Source organism: Mixophyes fleayi, chromosome 1, assembly GCF_038048845.1.
Source record: "Mixophyes fleayi isolate aMixFle1 chromosome 1, aMixFle1.hap1, whole genome shotgun sequence".
In the NCBI taxonomy this organism is placed as follows: Eukaryota; Metazoa; Chordata; class Amphibia; order Anura; family Limnodynastidae; genus Mixophyes; species Mixophyes fleayi.
This window is the reverse complement of record NC_134402.1, coordinates 460,799,200-460,819,574: the sequence shown is the minus strand read 5'-3', so window position 1 is coordinate 460,819,574 and position 20,375 is coordinate 460,799,200. Positions and strand designations below refer to the sequence as shown.

Here is a 20,375-nt window from a genome sequence, read left to right as displayed (position 1 = left end):
CAGGGTAGTCCTAATATTACCGGATTAACAGTCTGTGGAAGGACTAGAAACGAGATCCATTCAAAATGGAGGACACCAACTTGCAGTCGGATCGGCCGGGTGGCCTGAGAGATAGATCCATTGGCCACTCTGTTACCATCCACCGCTGTCAGAACCAAGGGTTGCAATAATGATTCCAGGGGGAGATGAAGGTTAGCTGCTAAGGATGCAGAAATAAAGTTTCCAGCTGCCCCTGAATCCACGAAGGCCCGAAGGGAGACCGGACCCTGGGAAGCATGGATGATGATGGGTATCAAAAAGTCCGTCTTGTCTGGGGAATAAGGGGAAGATGTACTCAGTCCTAGACAGGCTTTCCCGGCACCGACTAGGATCTGGCGTTTCCCCGGTCTCTTGGGACACTGAGATAGAATGTGAGAGGGGTCAGCGCAGTAGAGGCATAGATGGTTTTTAAACCTTCGTTCCCACTCCTCCACAGTTAGACGTGAACGCCCGATCTGCATGGGCTCCTCAGGTAGAATTGGTGGGTTCTGAAAAGTGGAGACCAAACGTGGACTAGACCGGCGAGATTGTTCTCATTCCTGATTACGCTCCAAATACCAGATATCGACCTTGAAGCATAAGGAGATCAGATCATCTAGGGTAGCTGGTAAATTCCTGGAGACCAACTCATCCTTGATCCGATCTGTCAGCCCCTGCCAGAAGGTAGCTATAAGAGGCGAGAGTTCTGAACTGAATCGCATACTGACCCACGGGAAGGCTTCCCTGATGTAGCTTCAAAATACTGGAGGCCGCAGAGGCAACTCGACCAGGCTTGGATTTTGTAACAGGGGGTCATCATGCTCCCATAGAGGAGAGGCCCAGGCAAGCGCTTGATCCGTGAGTAACGAAATAATATATGCCACCTTGGCTCTTTCTGAAGAAAAATTTCCTGGTGATAGCTCGAACTTGATAGCACATTGGTTGAGAAACCCTCTGCACTTTCTCGGATCACCACCAAATTTTTCTGGAGGTGGGATGCGAATCCCTTCAGTAGGATTAGGTGCAGCTGCAGCAGGAGAGCCGACAACGGGGGGTGCGGGAGCAACAGATACTCCAGGAGGAGTCAGGGTTCTCTGGAGGGTATCCATGTGCGTAGCCAGTCCCTGAAGGCATTGCAGGAGCTGAGTCTGGTTAACCTCCTGTCGATCAACTCGGCGAGTCAGGTGCTGCAGGAGGTCAATAGAAGAGAGATCACCGGTGCCTTCAGCATTTGACATGGCCAGAGTATACTGTCAGAATCACTAGGTGGAATTGTTGATACCTGCCAGCAGTTGGCGCTACCGAGTACTGAGGCGCGGAGTCTAACACGTCCCTGGTTTTCACCAGGAACCCCCGCAAGGAGGTATGGACTTCGCTGCAAGGGACGTGCAGGTCGTGGCCCTCAGTATCAGTCAGCTGGTGAGGTAACAATTGAGGCAGCAGTGAGAGCCCACCAGGATGCAGGATGGAAGAGTAGTCAGCAAGCTGGGTCAAAACCAGAGGAACGGATATAGCCAAATCAGAAGCAGGAGAATGGTCAGGAAGCCGGGTCAATACCAAATATCAGTCTAAGCCAGAATCAGGAACCAAGGAGAAGTCAGGAACAAGCCGGGGTCAGAATCCAGATAACAGAAACACAGGAACAAACGCTGGAGCAAGGCTGAAGACCAAATACTCTGGCACTATTATTATTATTATCATTTATTTGTTAGGCGCCACAAGGTATCCGCAGCGCCGCACACAGTACTGACAGACTATACAGAGTGAAACCATACAGAACAATGAACAAAAAGTACCAATACTTCAAAAACTCCGGCTAGTCATATGCAGTAAAGACGGAGCGGAAGAACACTAGACATGTGTCAGAGGCTGCCTTATATACCCTAAGGTGCCTCCTGATAGGGTTAGGGAGATTTTGGCGGTAAGACATGCTGGCTGCAGACAGGTGAGCAGAGATAGCGTCCCGCTGCTAGGCAACAGGACGTGGTTGCTTGGAAGGTGCAGGCGCCCGTCTCCTGCACCAAGTGTCAGTGCGGAGACGGCGCCTGACACACCCATTGTGGGTGTTTCCTGTCAGATCTCCTCTCCAATCCTAATGTCCCAGCTCTTCCTCACACTACTCTTATACAGCTCTCCCATCATGCTCTGCTCCTCCCCTCTCCAATCCTCCTGTCCCAGCTCTTCCTTACACTCCTCTTATACAGCTCTCCCATCATGCTCTGCTCCTCCCCTCTCCCATCCTCTTGTCCCGACTCTTCCTCACACTACTCTTATACAGCTTTCCCATCATACTCTGCTCCTCCCCTCTCCAATCCTCCTGTCCCAGCTCTTTCTCACACTACACTTATACAGCTCTCCCATCATATTCTGCTCCTCCCCTCTCCAATCCTCCTGTCCCAGCTCTCCCTAGTACTACTCTTATACATCTCTCCCATCATGCTCTGCTCCTCCTCTCTCCAATTCTTCTGTCCCATCATGATCTCCTCCTCATCTACAGCTCTCCCATCATGCTCTGCTCCTCCCCTTTCCAATCCTCCTGCCATAATGAAAACTAACCACAGGCTGTTCAGTGCTGGGCTGGATTCCCTAGGGAGTGCAGTCCACTGAAAGCCCATTGCTGAAAGCATTAGGGCTCTTCCTACCACCGTAGTTTGTGGGTAGTCGGGTAATAATGGTGAAGTTACTGTAAAAAAAAATAAACACCAATTTTCTTTGTGGAACTACAAGTCCCAGCCAGGCTGGGCTGCCCTAAACAGTTTGGCATGCTGGTGTTTGTAGGACTACAAGCACCAGCATACCCATGGCAGCCAGGGCCTGCTGGCACTTGGAGAACCACAAGTGCCAACATGCCCTTACACCCATGCCTGGCTGTGACCTGTAGTTCCACAAAGAAAAACATTTACAAAACCATGACACCCTGTTTAAAACCACTGTATTTTAATAAAAATAATAAAAACCCCAAATACTCATCAATCAGATGTCTTTATCTGTTGCCAGCAGCTTTTAATCACAAAATGCTTGGCCACTGTGACAGGATGGACCGCCTATGCCACCCTGTCTGTTGTTGCTGAGAACAGGCTGGCCTTACTTTGCCACCGCCCCCTTTTGTTATTCCAAATACGCCCCTCCTGCCGCTGTAGGAGGAGTCTGCTGCCACCACTGGACTCCTTTATGGTGCCCAGAACCACGTTCCTTCTGGGTAACTGTCGCTGCTAGTGTACTCCCGTGCTGGTACACTTGGGCTGGTACCCCTGACCGCTTACTATGGATCAGGTTGCTGTGGATGGATCTCCCCTGCCCTATCACACTGGCCAGAGCTGCTGGGTAGCGACAGAGCGGTGGTACTGGAGAGCTGGGTCCAAACCTCAGAAACAGCAGGAGGACAGATTAGATTTATGGTCTAATATGTAGGTCACAGGATTACTGCAATATTGAAGAGGTTGTCAAGCAGAGTTTTGAAGCAAAGAGTGATGTTTATTTTGCTCAAGTGCCCTGACAAGGACAGTTCCACTGATTAAAAGGTACAAGTGGTCAGGTCAGATGGAACATCAGAATGATTTTCAATACAAGACAGTGCTTTTTATACAGTTTGGATACAGCCTCAAAGGGTAAGCCAGCCTCCTTGAGGTCTGAGCTATTTTTAGAATCAGGATACCATTTGTTTACACAAACATGGATTTACATGGATTGCAAAGCTAACAATATTTACACTTATCTGTGAAACTCTAGAAATGCTGTGATGTCCTGCATCTTGTTTTTAGACGCAGGAAATCTTGTAGTAAGTCTTAATTAAACCTCCCTGTGTCTTCAAGTGGACCCTCACACAACAACATATCTAATATGGGTCCTTTCTTCAGACAGCTATAGAATGCACATTCCCACAGAAAGTCACAAACTCCAAACAAGACATTTCCCCATATCCCAATACACAAAAGACCATCCACAAAGGCTTATTGTATCAGATATATACCTCTAGAAATAATGCATTTCCTCTAGAAGGTTAAACAAGAAGCAAATTTCTTCCCCTGGTCTCAGAAATAAAGATTTCCTATATCAAAATATACACAAGATCAAAAATAAGTGCATTGGCAATTACATAAATAAGCGTCCTGCGCTATTTCCTTCAAATAAATCTATACCATAAGTTACTTGTATATGATCCAGTCACAGCCACCATGTCCCAAATACAATTGTATTCCAATAGAATGTCTATTAAGATGTCCCAAAACCATTTGTTCTCCATTCCAGGTCACAGTTGTGAGTTCTGAATTCCTGTCTCCAGTTCCAGCTGATTCTGTTCCATGTGTTACACATTCTGAGTTCCTAATACTGGGCTTCAGTTCTGTGTTCCTGGTTACATGTGTCTGGGTTGATTTCCCATGAACAGTTCCAGGGTTTTGCTATGGTGGATTCCAGTTCCGTACTCTGGCGCAGACTCCGGTCCTAGACTCCTATCCTGCTAGTGCTGCTCAGTGTACTCCAGATGAGCAGAGGGTTTATCAAGGCTGTTACACTCCTGCTTCAGCAGGAATCTCAAATCGGATCAAGAAAAACAGATGACCATGACACACACTAATCACAATGGACAACATAGTGTAGAAATATTATACAGCCCTATATCAAGAGAAACCCTCAAATTTTGTGAAAATGTTAAAGGAGGAAGTACAGCTTCCCAAACTGATGGTTGAGGAATGGGAAAAGCTTAAAGGAAATAGTGACGCTATCATCTCCATGTGACTACACAAATTCCCAGCACCAGACAGATTTACTTTAGAATATTATAAAACCATACGAGTGTAGATAGTCCCCATAATATCGGAACTCTACCATACCATTCACAGCTCATGCCCCTCTTATCCAAATCTAAACAAGGCATAAAATACTTTATTATTAAAGACCCTAAATTAATGTCACCTTACAGTCCAATCACAGTTTTTAATTTACATTTTTAAGGTTAAATTGATGGCCAGTAGTCTGCAATATGTCTTCATTCATTACTGACAGAACACCAGCTGTACAGGCTTTGTAGAAGGTTATAGAAGGTATTTGCTTAGCATTACCAGCAGTGGCATCATTGTTTCTACACTCTTCATCTTCCAATATGGAGCTCAACTTTGACACACACAAAGCCCTTGGCACAGTCTTATGGACATACTTACATGACGTCCTTGATCGCAGAGTGTTTGTGAAGCATTTTGTCAACTTTATAAAAATAATTCTACAATACACCAGTAACTTCCCTGTTGATAAATGGCTTAATGGGGAAGAAAAAAGAAATGGTTAGAGACACGCGTCATGGCTGCATAATGTCTCCCTTGCTTTCAGTTTGGTTCTAGACCCCATGTTGTGAGTTCTACAAGACTTATCACTAGTGAAGGACAATTGGGAACCAGACAATTGAAATATCAGTTTCTGCAAATGACATTAACTTATTCGTCAAATCTAAAAGAGTCACTTTGTCCATTAATGTCAGAAATTGAAAAAATTGACACAGTATCAAGATTCACAGTCAACTTTGATGACTCCACAGTGATGCTACTACTAGAGGGCCTACACGTCCACATCAACTATACACTCCATATTCTGCATGTTTATCTAAAATACTGGAATAGGCTTCGTTAGACTTCATCAATCGACAGGCTCAACATAGAAATGTAGCATCAAGCAGCCCTGAGATACCTAAGAGGTTGGATCCAGGGAACGGATACAGATATGCCGACACATTTCTGGCCTGGTATGAGTCTAATAGCTTTCCTCCTCCTCCATGACCATGAAATACCCAAGCACACCCTAGTCAACCCCCTCTTAGGGGGAATTCAATTGGCCGCGTTACTGTCAAAAGTAATGTGGCCTGCGCACTATTACTGATATTACGGTAATAGTGCGCATTATTACTGTTAATACAGCAATCTTTAACGCTGGTTGTTGCCTGCAGCTTCGGGAGCCGCGAGCAGAAATTGAATTGAAATAATCCTGAGTGAATCTAATGACCCATTTCCCGAACCGCCAAAAGTGGTGGCCATTCCCACAGGCAATGATTACGATCTACCATTGTAGCGGCAATAGGGAGACAGATAAGTCCTATGTTCATCGGGCACCATTGTTATTTAAATACCATTAATCAAGATCAGAAAATAAACCCTGTACATTTTATATGAAAAAATTATACTTATCTGTCAAAAACGTTGTTTAAACTGATCTTTCTCAGCTTCAGAGAAGTTATTGACAGATAAGAATAATTTTTCCCCTTAAGGTATGAACACTTGTGCAGCCAGACAGACTTGGATGGAGTGCCCCTTAAGGTATGAGCACTTGTGTAGTCAGACAGACTTGGATGGAGTGCCCCTTAAGGTATGAGCACTTGTGCAGTCACACAGACTTGGATGGAGTGCCCCTTAAGGTATAAGCACTTGTGCAGTCAGACAGACTTGGACAGAGATCCCCTTAAGGTATGAACACTTGTGCAGTCAGACAGACTTGAGACTTGGATGGAGTTCCCCTTAAGGTATGAACACTTGTGTAGTCAGACAGACTTGGACGGAGTTCCCCTTAAGGTATGAGCACTTGTGTAGTCAGACAGACTTGGATGGAGTGCCCCTTAACGTATAAGCACTTGTGCAGTCAGACAGACTTGGATGGAGTGCCCCTTAAGGTATGAGCACTTGTGCAGTCAGACAGACTTGGACAGAGATCCCCTTAAGGTATGAACACTTGTGCAGTCAGACAGACTTGGATGGAGTGCCCCTTAAGGTATGAGCACTTGTGTAGTCAGACAGACTTGGATGGAGTGCCCCTTAAGGTATGAGCACTTGTGCAGTCAGACAGACTTGAGACTTGGATGGAGTTCCCCTTAAGGTATGAACACTTGTGTAGTCAGACAGACTTGGACGGAGTTCCCCTTAAGGTATGAATACTTGTGCAGTCAGACAGACTTGGATGGAGTGCCCCTTAAGGTATGAGCACTTGTGCAGTCACACAGACTTGGATGGAGTGCCCCTTAAGGTATAAGCACTTGTGCAGTCAGACAGACTTGGATGGAGTGTCCCTTAAGGTATGAGCACTTGTGCAGTCAGACAGACTTGGATGGAGTGCCCCTTAAGGTATGAGCACTTGTGCAGTCAGACAGACTTGGACGGAGTTCCCCTTAAGGTATGAATACTTGTGCAGTCAGACAGACTTGGATGGAGTGCCCCTTAAGGTATGAGCACTTGTGTAGTCAGACAGACTTGGATGGAGTGCCCCTTAAGGTATGAGCACTTGTGCAGTCAGACAGACTTGGACAGAGATCCCCTTAAGGTATGAACACTTGTGCAGTCAGACAGACTTGAGACTTGGATGGAGTTCCCCTTAAGGTATGAACACTTGTGTAGTCAGACAGACTTGGACGGAGTTCCCCTTAAGGTATGAATACTTGTGCAGTCAGACAGACTTGAGACTTGGATGGAGTTCCCCTTAAGGTATGAACAGTTGTGTAGTCAGACAGACTTGGACGGAGTTCCCCTTAAGGTATGAATACTTGTGCAGTCAGACAGACTTGGATGGAGTGCCCCTTAAGGTATGAGCACTTGTGCAGTCACACAGACTTGGATGGAGTGCCCCTTAAGGTATAAGCACTTGTGCAGTCAGACAGACTTGGACAGAGATCCCCTTAAGGTATGAACACTTGTGCAGTCAGACAGACTTGAGACTTGGATGGCGTTCCCCTTAAGGTATGAACACTTGTGTAGTCAGACAGACTTGGACGGAGTTCCCCTTAAGGTATGAATACTTGTGCAGTCAGACAGACTTGAGACTTGGATGGAGTTCCCCTTAAGGTATGAACAGTTGTGTAGTCAGACAGACTTGGACGGAGTTCCCCTTAAGGTATGAATACTTGTGCAGTCAGACAGACTTGGATGGAGTGCCCCTTAAGGTATGAGCACTTGTGCAGTCACACAGACTTGGATGGAGTGCCCCTTAAGGTATAAGCACTTGTGCAGTCAGACAGACTTGGATGGAGTGCCCCTTAAGGTATGAGCACTTGTGCAGTCAGACAGACTTGGACAGAGATCCCCTTAAGGTATGAACACTTGTGCAGTCAGACAGACTTGAGACTTGGATGGAGTTCCCCTTAAGGTATGAACACTTGTGTAGTCAGACAGACTTGGACGGAGTTCCCCTTAAGGTATGAATACTTGCGCAGTCAGACAGACTTGAGACTTGGATGGAGTTCCCCTTAAGGTATGAGCACTTGTGCAGTCACACAGACTTGGATGGAGTGCCCCTTAAGGTATAAGCACTTGTGCAGTCAGACAGACTTGGATGGAGTGCCCCTTAAGGTATGAGCACTTGTGCAGTCAGACAGACTTGGACAGAGATCCCCTTAAGGTATGAACACTTGTGCAGTCAGACAGACTTGAGACTTGGATGGAGTTCCCCTTAAGGTATGAACACTTGTGTAGTCAGACAGACTTGGACGGAGTTCCCCTTAAGGTATGAATACTTGTGCAGTCAGACAGACTTGAGACTTGGATGGAGTTCCCCTTAAGGTATGAACAGTTGTGTAGTCAGACAGACTTGGACGGAGTTCCCCTTAAGGTATGAATACTTGTGCAGTCAGACAGACTTGAATGGAGTGCCCCTTAAGGTATGAGCACTTGTGCAGTCACACAGACTTGGATGGAGTGCCCCTTAAGGTATAAGCACTTGTGCAGTCAGACAGACTTGGACAGAGATCCCCTTAAGGTATGAGCACTTGTGCAGTCAGACAGACTTGGATGGAGTTCCCCTTAAGGTATGAACACTTGTGCAGTCAGACAGACTTGGATGGAGTGCCCCTTAAGGTATGAATACTTGTGCAGTCAGACTATAAAAAACACAGAATCCTGGAAGAAAGGTCAGTACAGAATCTGGTTTACAGAACAGATCACAGATAAGAACCTACAATCCATCCCGCTGCCATTTACACAGGAACATTCTCTCTCTCCTGACAGCCAGTCGGTAAATGTTTCATTTTGATTTTATTTGTGTTTTCTTATCTCACACAAGTAAAACTAATTACTGCCTCTGAAGAAGAAAAAATAACTAGAAATTTGTACTTATCAGACGTATATTCATTGCTGGAGAACGGTACAATAGGGGCCTATTAATAGTTTATTACTAAATAAAATGATCTGCTGCAGGAATGTATTACATATTAATTGGCTGAGTTTATCTGAACTTATATAAAAGACCTGGGAACCTCCAGCTGCATCTTATTATTAAGGGACCGCAGTGGGGCGTATGCTTCCCCCAACCCCGACCGGCCTTATGTCTAACCCACAATAACTTGGAATATAACTATTGTATTAGGAGAGGTCTGGTCAACCTATCACTCTCCAGAAGATAGCCAAACAATAGCTGGCAGGGCATGCTGGGACTTGTGGTTTTACAACACCTGAAGAGCCACAGGTCGGACAGGCCTAGTGCACATTACATATTATGGTGTTATGTCTTATTCTACTAACCAAGTGTTATCAAGGTGAAGCACCCGGGGGGTAAATGTAACAAAGTGCGATTTTCTCAGGAGAGTTGAAACTCGCAGATGTATGAAGCTGAGATTTCATGTAAAATCACCAGAGTTCTGCTTCTGTCAAAATCGCTATTTGCAAAATCGCCAGAGATCAAACTCCCGACTGTTTGCCACTGCAGCTATACAGCTCTCCAATGTATGAAGCTGCGAGTTAGCAAAGTCAGGAGAGTTTGCTTCAAAACACACCAGATACAACACGCTGCTTGATAGCAGCGTGTTGTATAAACACATCACTGTTACACTGCCCTGGCAGTGTTAAAATGTGACTAACCAACCCTAGACTATTCAGCGCTGGGCTGGATTCCCTAGGGAGTGGGGTCCGCCCAAAAAAACAAGCGGCCCCCTTCCCTAGAGACCCCCAGCCCAGTGCTGATAGCACTAGGGCTCTTCCTACTACCCCTGGGCTGTTGGTAGTAGGGTGATACTGCGATAAATAGTGAAAAAAAATCAACGGGCGCCATTTTGTTTTGTGGAACTACAAGTCCCAGCCAGCCAGGTTGCCCAAAATAGTGTGGGCATGCTGCTGCTTGTATAACTACAAACACCAGCATACCAATGGCAGCCAGGGCATGTTGGCACTTGGAGAACCACAAGTGCCAACATGCCCACCATTCCTGGCTTCGCCCAGGAGGGCCCCATATTTGTAATTCCCACGACTCTTTAATGTTGATTGCATAAATATAAAAAAGCTGAGGACCCGCCGCTAACACCTCCTACCTAGTAGGAGGTCCGGTACGCAATGAACTTACGTTACTTGCGTAAGCTCTAACTACTGTATTATGTGATTTTCCCACGCTAGTGGGGGAATCCCCTAATACTGTACATAGAGCTTACAGTACTCGTGTCATCATATCAGTGAAAGCAAATGTGTATTTCTTCCTATAAACATGCTCTCTGCTCTTCTCTTCACCCCACCCCCCAGGTGACAGCATCAGTTCTAAAAAGCAACATACTTAAAATAATTAGTAGCTACTCAAATTAATTACAGAAGTAATTACAGAGAGAATTATGGAATATCTGATGACTTGAAACATTAAATGCAGAGAAAACCTGACACTGTTCTAAAGAGGTGAAAACATTTCCCGTTGGTGGAGCGGAATCATTAGTATAGATGCCGGATCCTCTGAGCTACCAGCCCGCAAGATAGACCTCATTTAAAATATTCCTGTCACATGATACTAGAAGCAGACGTTCCAGCTGCAGACATTTATTCGGGTGCGGTACCATTTTCCGATGTTGGTAATTCCGACATCGGTTACATCTACAAAAAATACCCTGAATTAAACAATGCCTACAAATGTAAAATATTGACTTACAATGAAAATGACAGTGCACAGCCTCGGAGCGCTTACGCTGCATACCGATTCCTCTGAAATTACGGCACTCTCCATAGCCAGATGCATCAGATACATATCTCATTATTTAAAGCGGTAATGCCTAACCCCAACGTGTAACTGAGATGTTAAAGTCGCGGGTTAGGCATTGTTTAAATCTGGGGGTTTTTGTAGATGTAAGTGATGTTGTTATGGTTGTAGTCATTAATATGACTACCACCGATTTATCCATTAATAAGTGAGCTCATCCGTTGATAATCCTGTATTGCTACTCTTAACTATATAGTTAATGTTAACATTATATGAACTTTTAATACATTTTGGGGCATATTCAATTGACGGCGGGATCGCCGAAAATCCCGCGCTCCAAAAATATTACCGTTAATACGGTAATATCTCGCTGGATTTCAGCTCGCAGCTCCCTGAGCCGCGAGCTGAAATCCAGCAAGTAAATTACCGTATTAACAGTTTTCTCGCACAGGATTACCGTATTAACGGTAATATTTTTGGAGCGCGGGATTTTCGGCGATCCCGCCTTCAATTGAATATGCCCCTTTGTATCATTATTGGATTCCAATAGTATAATTAGTTGATATTACTCAATTATTCTAATCTTTGGTGTTGGTATGTAGATTACCCTTTTGTAATGTCACAATACCACCTAATTGGTGACTCCTATTTTCCTGCATTCACCGAAGAAATTACATTTCAATCCGTTGCAAAGTAACATGTCTTGTCCAAGTGCAAAGCTGCAGCCTTCTCCTATCTCTAAACTAGGTCCTTAGTGCACCAGGCAGTTTGCGAAAAATATGCCATAAAAGTGTCAGGTCCTGTTTAAGTTTCACTGTATCCACTATTATAACAACAATGTAATTATTTATATTACCGTAATGTATACGGATTCTGCTGAATATAACAGCTACGTGTTCATGGGAATGAGGAGCCAGGAAATCTAGGACAAAGAGAATGGAACATGAACTCGGATCTCTGCGTATAACTTAAATATATTGATATATAAATGTCCATTAAGGGTCAGACGGAAGCTTTGTACTCACCAAAAAACAAATGATAAAAGGATTCACTAGATAACTTCTCTATGGTGTATCTGACGTGAAGAGAAGAGAAAAGACAGACATTAGTAAAGCATACGTCAATAAGTGTTTTCTATCAAACAACTGCCTCCCCTGGGCAACCCACAAATATCTAATATATAAATGCTTAGTGGCGTCTGTGTGTGGAAAAAAAAACCAAGTTGCAGCGCCACCTGCTGGGCAGAGTTATACACTGACCTACTAAATTCTTAGTGTGTGTGGGAAAAAAATTCAAAAAGGGCTGAAATTTGGTAGGGCTCAAACTCATTTTCGTGAGGTAATTTTACCTCATGAACACACATATGTAGAGGCGTGCGTTAGTGTGTGTGTGTGTGTGTGTGTGTGTGTGTGTGTGTGTGTGTGTGCGTTAGTGTGTGTGTGGAAAAAACTATTTTCTCAGAAAGGGCTCATCCAATTGACCTGAAATTTGGTATACTGACATTATTTGACAAAAAAATTAGAATAGTCAAGTCAGTTAACTTCCATCATCCCCCCTTCCCCCTGTGGGAGGGGTAGTAAAGGCTAAATTTACGAGTTGAGGGGTCAAACTCATTTTCGTGAGGTAATTTTACCTCATGAACACACATTAAAAAGGCCGCTTGCGTCGGGAACTAACACTCTTCCCCTGAGGAGGCCTGGGCTAGGCCCAAATGCATGACAAGAACCTTTTTAAGACCTTAAGTATCTTGATTTGACTAGAATGCATGAGTATCATGCACGGGTTAACTTGTGTTACATATATATATATACCCAAAAAGTAATAGTCCACTGTGTTTGACATAACATGATCCTTTGAAGAGAGTTTGATGTTATGTAACATTTTAGACCTCTGCTGAGCCCAGTTAATCTTGATATAAAATACACCCATGGAGGTAATATATGCGGACAAACTGACCTCAGTTTAGAAAACTAATCTATCACACTTTTTTCTAATAGCTCAAGAAGACATTGTACTCACCAATAATACTGAAGAGTAAAGCAAAGGTCTGAACGAGCACAAATGTCTGAAGTGAACAATCTCAGAAGCTGCAGAAGGTTGAATTAGTATCTCACCAATCCTTGTATAGACCATACTGTGACTAAATGCAGGCGCATTCATTTGCAATTGATGATGCACGATTAGAAAGGGAAACGGTACCGCCCTTATATTGCTAGTATATGATCAATGACTGAGGATGATTGACAGGTAAAGCAGACATCTTACATGAAGGGATACGCGAGTGACGTGAGTATGCCCATTCATGCACTGAGAGCCAATCACAAAGCCAAACGCTGGAGAATCATTCACTTGCAAACATGACAGCTGTGACTTTCGCACGGCGCGAGTTGCACATGTTATCCGCTATCATGGATGATCTGCACCAACGAGGACAAGCTGAGGGCTTATTCAGCTATATACCGCCAAATCAGACTGCGGTTCAATAGGAGGTGGTTGGTTGTGTAGCTCCAGCGCCCTAGGAGCAATTTGCGGAGGCGGCAGCCACGGTTGTTGGAAGATTTCAGGGAGAGCCGAAGAAGTGAGTTCTGTAGTAATAGCAATTTTTAAATTGAGCTGATATCTTAAGCGATAGATTCGTTTTATGCTCTAACTGGTTATAGGTTAATCTGACAGAGTACAAGAAGGCCTTAGACAAATACCATCTGTGATAGGTCTGCCTCACCTGTCAATTATTCTGTCATCAATCGTATCCTGTAATAATGATATTTCTGAATCATTGTATGATTTACATTACCCAAGTTCATCTGTAGTTTTATTTCATTTTTAAGCCACTCAATTGTCTATGTGTGAAAATGCATATTTCATAATGTAACCTAACATTATCATCTATATGTAAGTGTGAGAGAGGGATAACTTATTGTAACAAGCTAATATGTCGTATTTATTTCAACAGACCGTCTGTCCCAGCGCCGCCGGAGAAATATTGAGCGAGTGCAAAAAGATGGTGACAGAGAGGAGTCCCGGGAGGAATCCCAGGAGGAGGACATGGGGGAGCAGATAGGAGGCTCAGTTGAAGGAGATAGAGGAGGCCTGGGAGGAGGAGATACAGGAGGTGGAGATACAGGAGGTGGAGATACATGAGGTGGAGATACAGGAGGAGGAGATACATGAGGTGGAGATACAGGAGGAGGAGATACAGGAGGTGGAGATACAGGAGGTGGAGATACAGGAGGTGGAGATACAGGAGGAGGAGATACAGGAGGTGGAGATACAGGAGGTGGAGATACAGGAGGAGGAGATACAGGAGGTGGAGATACAGGAGGTGGAGATACAGGAGGTGGAGATACATGAGGAGGAGATACAGGAGGTGGAGATACATGAGGAGGAGATACAGGAGGTGGAGGTGGAGATACAGGAGGTGGAGGCACAGGAGGTGGAGGCACAGGAGGTGGAGATACAGGAGGAGGAGATACAGGAGGTGGAGATACAGGAGGTGGAGATACAGGAGGTGGAGATACAGGAGGTGGAGATACAGGAGGTGGAGGCACAGGAGGTGGAGATACATGAGGAGGAGATAAAGGCTGTTGAAGAATGTAAGTATTCTGAGTTAAAAATTTGGCACATTTTTGTATGTTTGGGGGCCCAGTGTAGTCATCAGAAAGCCTTGATTTCACACTTGGAATTTACCCTGGACCTAGTTAGCCATTCCACAGGTTTTGGACATGGTGGGCCTAATAAGTGTTTTTTTTGTAACTCAACTCCCCCCCCAGCCATCCCCCAAATATACATTATAAGGGCAGTTATTATTATTATTAGTATTTATATATAGGGCGCCACTAGCTATATGTAGCGCCGTACAGGGACAGACAGAAATACGGTACAGGGTGAGACAGCACGGAACAGTTAACAAAAATCACAGGAACTCGGAAGCTCAAAGTACAGCTAGATGAAAGGTGAGAGGCCCCGGGGGTAGAGAGAGGGGTAGAAGGGATAGTTATGCGCTTATATTAAAGTTGAATCTAATAAACAGCATTCTGCCATATTCATTTTGTGGGAAGGGGGTGCATGGTGTCTGAGGGGCAACGTTTTCAAAAGTATTATAGCTATTCAGCTGAAATTTGGAATGCATGATCAATGGAGAACTGTCCATAGATGCCACATGCTAAAATTCAGAAAAAAAGAATTAAAAATATCAAATTAATAATATAAAGGGATAATATAAAGTTAAACATCTTGAGGTTTTTTTCCACTTCCTGTGTCTCAACCATTTAAAGTCTTTACGTTTTTGGGGGAGAACGTAACTTAGTGTATAGAGCATTTTTAAGACTAGGGGGTAAATGTATTAGTGTCCGGATTCTTCAACTCCGGCGAGTTCGGCAACTTCAGCGCTTAAATTTAAAGCGGCGCTGCATTGTAAAAGGAAACTTCCCTTTACAATGCAGCGCCGCTTTAAATTTAAGCGCTGAAGACGCCGAACTCGCCGGAGTTGAAGAATCCGGACATTAATACATTTACCCCTAGGGGTTTGTTTTGTTAGAAAGCTAGTATGACTGAAGAGTGCCTTTGAGACTTGACAAATTTGAGAAAGTTACAGTTTTTTTACAATTTGGTAAAATATGCCCCATTTTAAAGATTTCACAGAATTTCATAACGTTTCGCATGTCAGAGGTGTGTGCTGGGTGTACTCAGAGTGGCTTCACATGAGAGTACAAATATGGCTGATCTCTCTGGCTCCTTCTGTTAACTGAAGAAATTAGTCATATTTGCCGGCTACTGGGAAGATAACTGTGGTTTTGGGGCTGTGGAGGACATTTTTAGCCCTGGCTCTCCTTATAAAGTTTAATGGTTCCGAGAGGTGCCAGAGGCGGCTGTTACAGAGACATTGTAAACTTCCCCTCAGTGACGTCAGGTAATTTATTCACTGTACTGGACTGGGAGCGGGAGATTTAAAAGTGCTCTGCGGTTCCTGCACTGATCGCATACATGCCGCTAGGGGAGATGTGTGACTAATACATTGTAATAAACTAAACCAAATTAATATGCTGCATTCCTTTTGAATTTAGAGCACTCAGTCCCCCTGTATAACTTACGTACTGTAGATTTCTTGTACTAACCGCAGAACAAGACACATGCTTTACACCACTATTGTAGCTCTGAGTTTGTTACTCTCAGAAGTTGTCGGGGTAGCTTAGAAATACAAGTCACATTGCCCAATTAAACAGATGGCAGAATGACATTGTATAATATATGTACAGAATCATGTTGTCTATGCAGGGCCTGAATAACGGTCACAGCCGCCCTAGGCTAACACACCGGTTGGCGACCCCCCCCTTTCCTCCTGGGGTCATGTGATCATCTCACATGGCTACACTAAGATAAGCACCCAGCTGCCCTGTCATCAAAAATTGTGGGACCCAGTACTAATGAAACAGGCAGCCCCCCCTCTTCCCGCAACGGCGGATAGCTTATGTTTTTGGAGGCAAATGTAAAAATGCCCAAACTACTGCGCCCCCTTCAGCGTTGTGTCCATGGCGGGCGCCAGCCCATGTTGCGGCCCTGCTGCAAAGATGTAGGTGCTGATTCATTAAGGATCTTAACTGAAGAAACTTCTTATTTCAGTCTCCTGGACAAAACCATGTTACAATGCAAGGGGTGCAAATTAGTATTCTGTCTTGCATATAAGTTAAATACTGACTGTTTGTCATGTAGATCACAAATATCAACTTTACAATTCAGTGTACAAATAATATATCAAGTATTTGTGTGCTACATGAAAACAGTCAGTATTTAACTTATGTGCAAAACAGAATACTAATTTGCACCCCTTGCATTGTAACATGGTTTTGTCCAGGAGACTGAAATAAGAAGTTTCTCAAGTTAAGATCCTTAATGAATCAGGCCCGTAGTTTTAAAAGTAAAATCTTTTTTTTGCTTTGTCGGTTTCTGCACCAACAGAGTTGTCTTCTCTCTTCAGACTCTTCCATTAGTCTCCTATATTTTCTCTAAAAGTGATGTTTCACGGCAGCTGCCTATTGTTCAAAATCTAAGATTAATATAATGTATTTAAGATGCTTGAATTGGCCGTATGGTAAATATGTTTTCCTGTTTTTAAAATGACATATATCTGATGAAACATACATATTACAGTCTGCTGTCTTTCTGTATGTTATGGTTTTAACCTTTTTATTCTTTAGAAAATGTATGAATTCAAAAACTGTATTTATATATTACTGAAATCTAATGTCTTTTTTAAAAAAAAGCATTTTATATTTTAAGATGAGAATCTGATCATAAAACACAGTTTCAGAGATACATCAAGTACATTGCAGCAGTTGCTCAAATGTTTTCTATAGGAAGCTCGGTGCAGTCATCTATTGCTTGTACTTTAAATAAATGATCTGGGCTGAGGCAGAGATAAGGGGGAGGATGGAGCACTGTGGAAGGAAGTGTGACCCTTTGTAGGAGAAGTACTGACAGCTTTATGTGCCTCTCAGCTGGATAGGAGAACATCTTAAGTATTCAAGTGTTCAGTTATTAAATGAGGTATAGAGGATATTTATAGAATAAGGTGGTTGACTCAGGGAGTTTGTTGTATCATAGGTGCCAACTTTTAAAATTTCTCTCCTGGGAGATTCAGGGGAGAAGTCATGTGACAGGGGGTAGGAGGGGCGCGGTGACATTGTCGCGTCACCATAGCCACGCCCCCACTATAAAATGCTGAAGTTCACGGCATTGAACAGCGGGGACGGGGTTTAATGGCGCAATTAAGCCTCACCCTCGCCATTCAAATGCGGGAGGTTTCCCTATTCTTCCGGGAGGACTCTCTGAAATTCGGGAGCCTCCCAGGAATTCTAGGAGAGTAGGGAAGGATGTCTTGTATTAATGTCAGTGTTATAGAGTGATGTAACACATGAGGCCTTTACGCTGTTGAGGATTATATTGGGCATATTAGCGCTGTGGTGGGCATGAGGGTATTATGTGCGGCACAGAGCTGTATATGGGGGTATTGGACTGTATGTAATGAGCTGTGTGCAGTGAACAAGGGATTTCTATGCACAGTATTTAGTCTGTTATGCTGGACACAGTACATAATATGTGTTTCCTTATAGACCTGCACACAGTTCTCTCTATCTCCATCCCCCACCCCCACTGCGCTTGTTACAGTCCTACAAAGTAACATAAAATTACTTACACCGTCCAGAATGATGATTGCTGCAGCCCAGTGTGACGTGAGGTCCCCCCATCAACTGACAGGAGAGGGGGCGGGTCACATGTTCAAATGGGCGGAGCCAACTCCCCCCCTGCAGTTCCTATCACTGCTGTGTCCTCCGCAGCGCCCCTGCTGCTGTGAGCCCGGCAGTGACTGGCAGCTGTCACGTGTGGATCAGAGATGACAGATCACGTGACAGCTGATGTCACTGACGGGCTCACAGCAGCAGGGGCGCTGGGGAGGACACAGCAGTGATAAACAGCTCGATGGTCCCCTGGTGAGCCTGGGCCCCATACCCCGTGCTTCCCTGATGGCGGTCCTGCCTGTCAGTGGAGGCGGGGCTCTGTGACTAGTGTGGTCATGTGATCATGTCACATGACCACACCAAGCTTCCCTGTCAGTGGAGGCGGGGCTCTGTGACTAGTGAGGTCATGTGATCATGTCACATGACCACACCCAGCTTAGTACCCAGCTTCCCTGTCAGTGGAGGCGGGGCTCTGTGACTAGTGTGGTCATGTGATCATGTCACATGACCACACCCAGCTTCCCTGTCAGTGGAGGCGGGGCTCTGTGACTAGTGAGGTCATGTGATCATGTCACATGACCACACCCAGCTTAGCACTCAGCTGCCCTGTCAGTGGAGGCGGGGCTCTGTGACTAGTGAGGTCATGTGATCATGTCACATGACCACACCCAGCTTAGTACCCAGCTGCACTGACAGGGCAGCATTGGATGTGCTGTTAGCTGCCTGTAGCACTGTGATTGGATACACTGATAGCCGGGACCGCCCCCTTGATACCAGGGGCTGCACAATCACCGCGCCCCCCATGGACCCAGCACCCCAGGCTGCAGCCTGATCATTAATCAGCCCAGTGTGTATATATACTTTATATATCTGAAATACAATAAACCTTTTATCCATCAACAATATCATATATTTCACTTACTGTTCCATTTGGTGGTAGATCATCACTCTGCACCTCATCAGTAGGAGATCTAGTGTCCGTATCCAGGCTCCAGGCTCCAGACTCCAGGCTGCAGGCTCCAAGCTCCAGGCTGCAGGCTCCAGACTCCAGGCAGCAGGCTCCAGGCTGCAGGCTCCAGGCTGCAGGCTCCAAGCTCCAGGCTGCAGGCTCCAAGCTCCAGGCTCCAGGCTCCAAGCTGCAGGCTCCAGGCTGCAGGCTCCAAGCTGCAGGCTCCAAGCTCCAGGCTCCAGGCTCCAAGCTCCAGACTCCAGGTTGCCGGCTGCAGGCTGCAGACTCACTGTCTTGTTATCTCATATCCACGCATGAAGTGCAGGAGCTCAGAGCACCACAGCTCTGGCACATAGACATCATCTGCTACAGCCCCTGATTGTTTGAGGCCTCAATCTTACTCAGTTCTCTCCTGAATACTGTCTGAATACTGTTCTGTATTATACCCTTGGCCCATTCTAAATTTGCTCCTGGGTAATGTGGACGCCATGTTTTAACAAGTCCCTGTACAGCCGCACTCCGCAACTGTATGAATATTGTTTAGATTCTAATTTCCACTAACAGGGGTGCGCCCTGTATGTCTCTATGACATCCTTCATGAGCTCCACATTGTGCTCAAATCTTATTATCAAATAGTGATCTAAAAAATTTTGAAGACTAAATGTTATTTGTACACACAGATAAAATACATGTTAGGTTTGCAAATAGTCAAAGTTTTTCATCATAAAACAACAGATGATACAGTGTTTACTTTCTAATACCAATATGGGACATACACACGTTACCAGTATCATTACAAACTATATAATTAGCCAATTTTTCAGCTAAGTACAAACGTAGAACAAGTCATACATTATCCTTCCATAAAGAACGTACCTTGTAAGGTTGTAAAACGCTTTTAATATCCCTTCATTTTCCAAGGTGTTCTAAAGGTTAAATATAATATATCAGCAGACACAAGATTATTATACACGAATGAACTTCACCCATAATGCTTCTGGGCATACACCATCACTGATTGGTCCACTACTGAGGTGAACGGGTTGGGTACGTTTCAGTGGTTACGAGAACTCCGACACAGACAAGACCTACAAAAAAAACCGATTTGAGTAAAAAACGACTGGAATCTACACAGATTTACCTGAAAACCAACTCTGCAGATATCTGATCCCAGCAGAAGGCTGACAGGACCTCCTTCCGCAGGGCCAGGTCTCTCAAGCAGTAGTGTCTGCATACATTTTAATTTAAAGCTGCTATGT

At 44.6% G+C, this 20,375-nt stretch overlaps 1 long non-coding RNA gene across 2 annotated transcripts in view; it reads right to left on the bottom strand.

Annotated features, from left to right (window-relative positions):
- The window catches only part of LOC142102703 (uncharacterized), a 47,656-nt gene extending 29,360 nt beyond the window's left edge, over nucleotides 1–18,296 (bottom strand). For both annotated transcript variants that reach the window (XR_012679324.1, XR_012679323.1), the window contains exons 1-2: nucleotides 18,125–18,296; nucleotides 11,958–12,007 (exon numbers count right to left, since the gene is read on the bottom strand). This is a non-coding gene — a long non-coding RNA (uncharacterized LOC142102703). The remainder of the gene's footprint in view (nucleotides 1–11,957; nucleotides 12,008–18,124) is intronic.
- Between the last annotated feature and the right edge of the window lie 2,079 nt (nucleotides 18,297–20,375).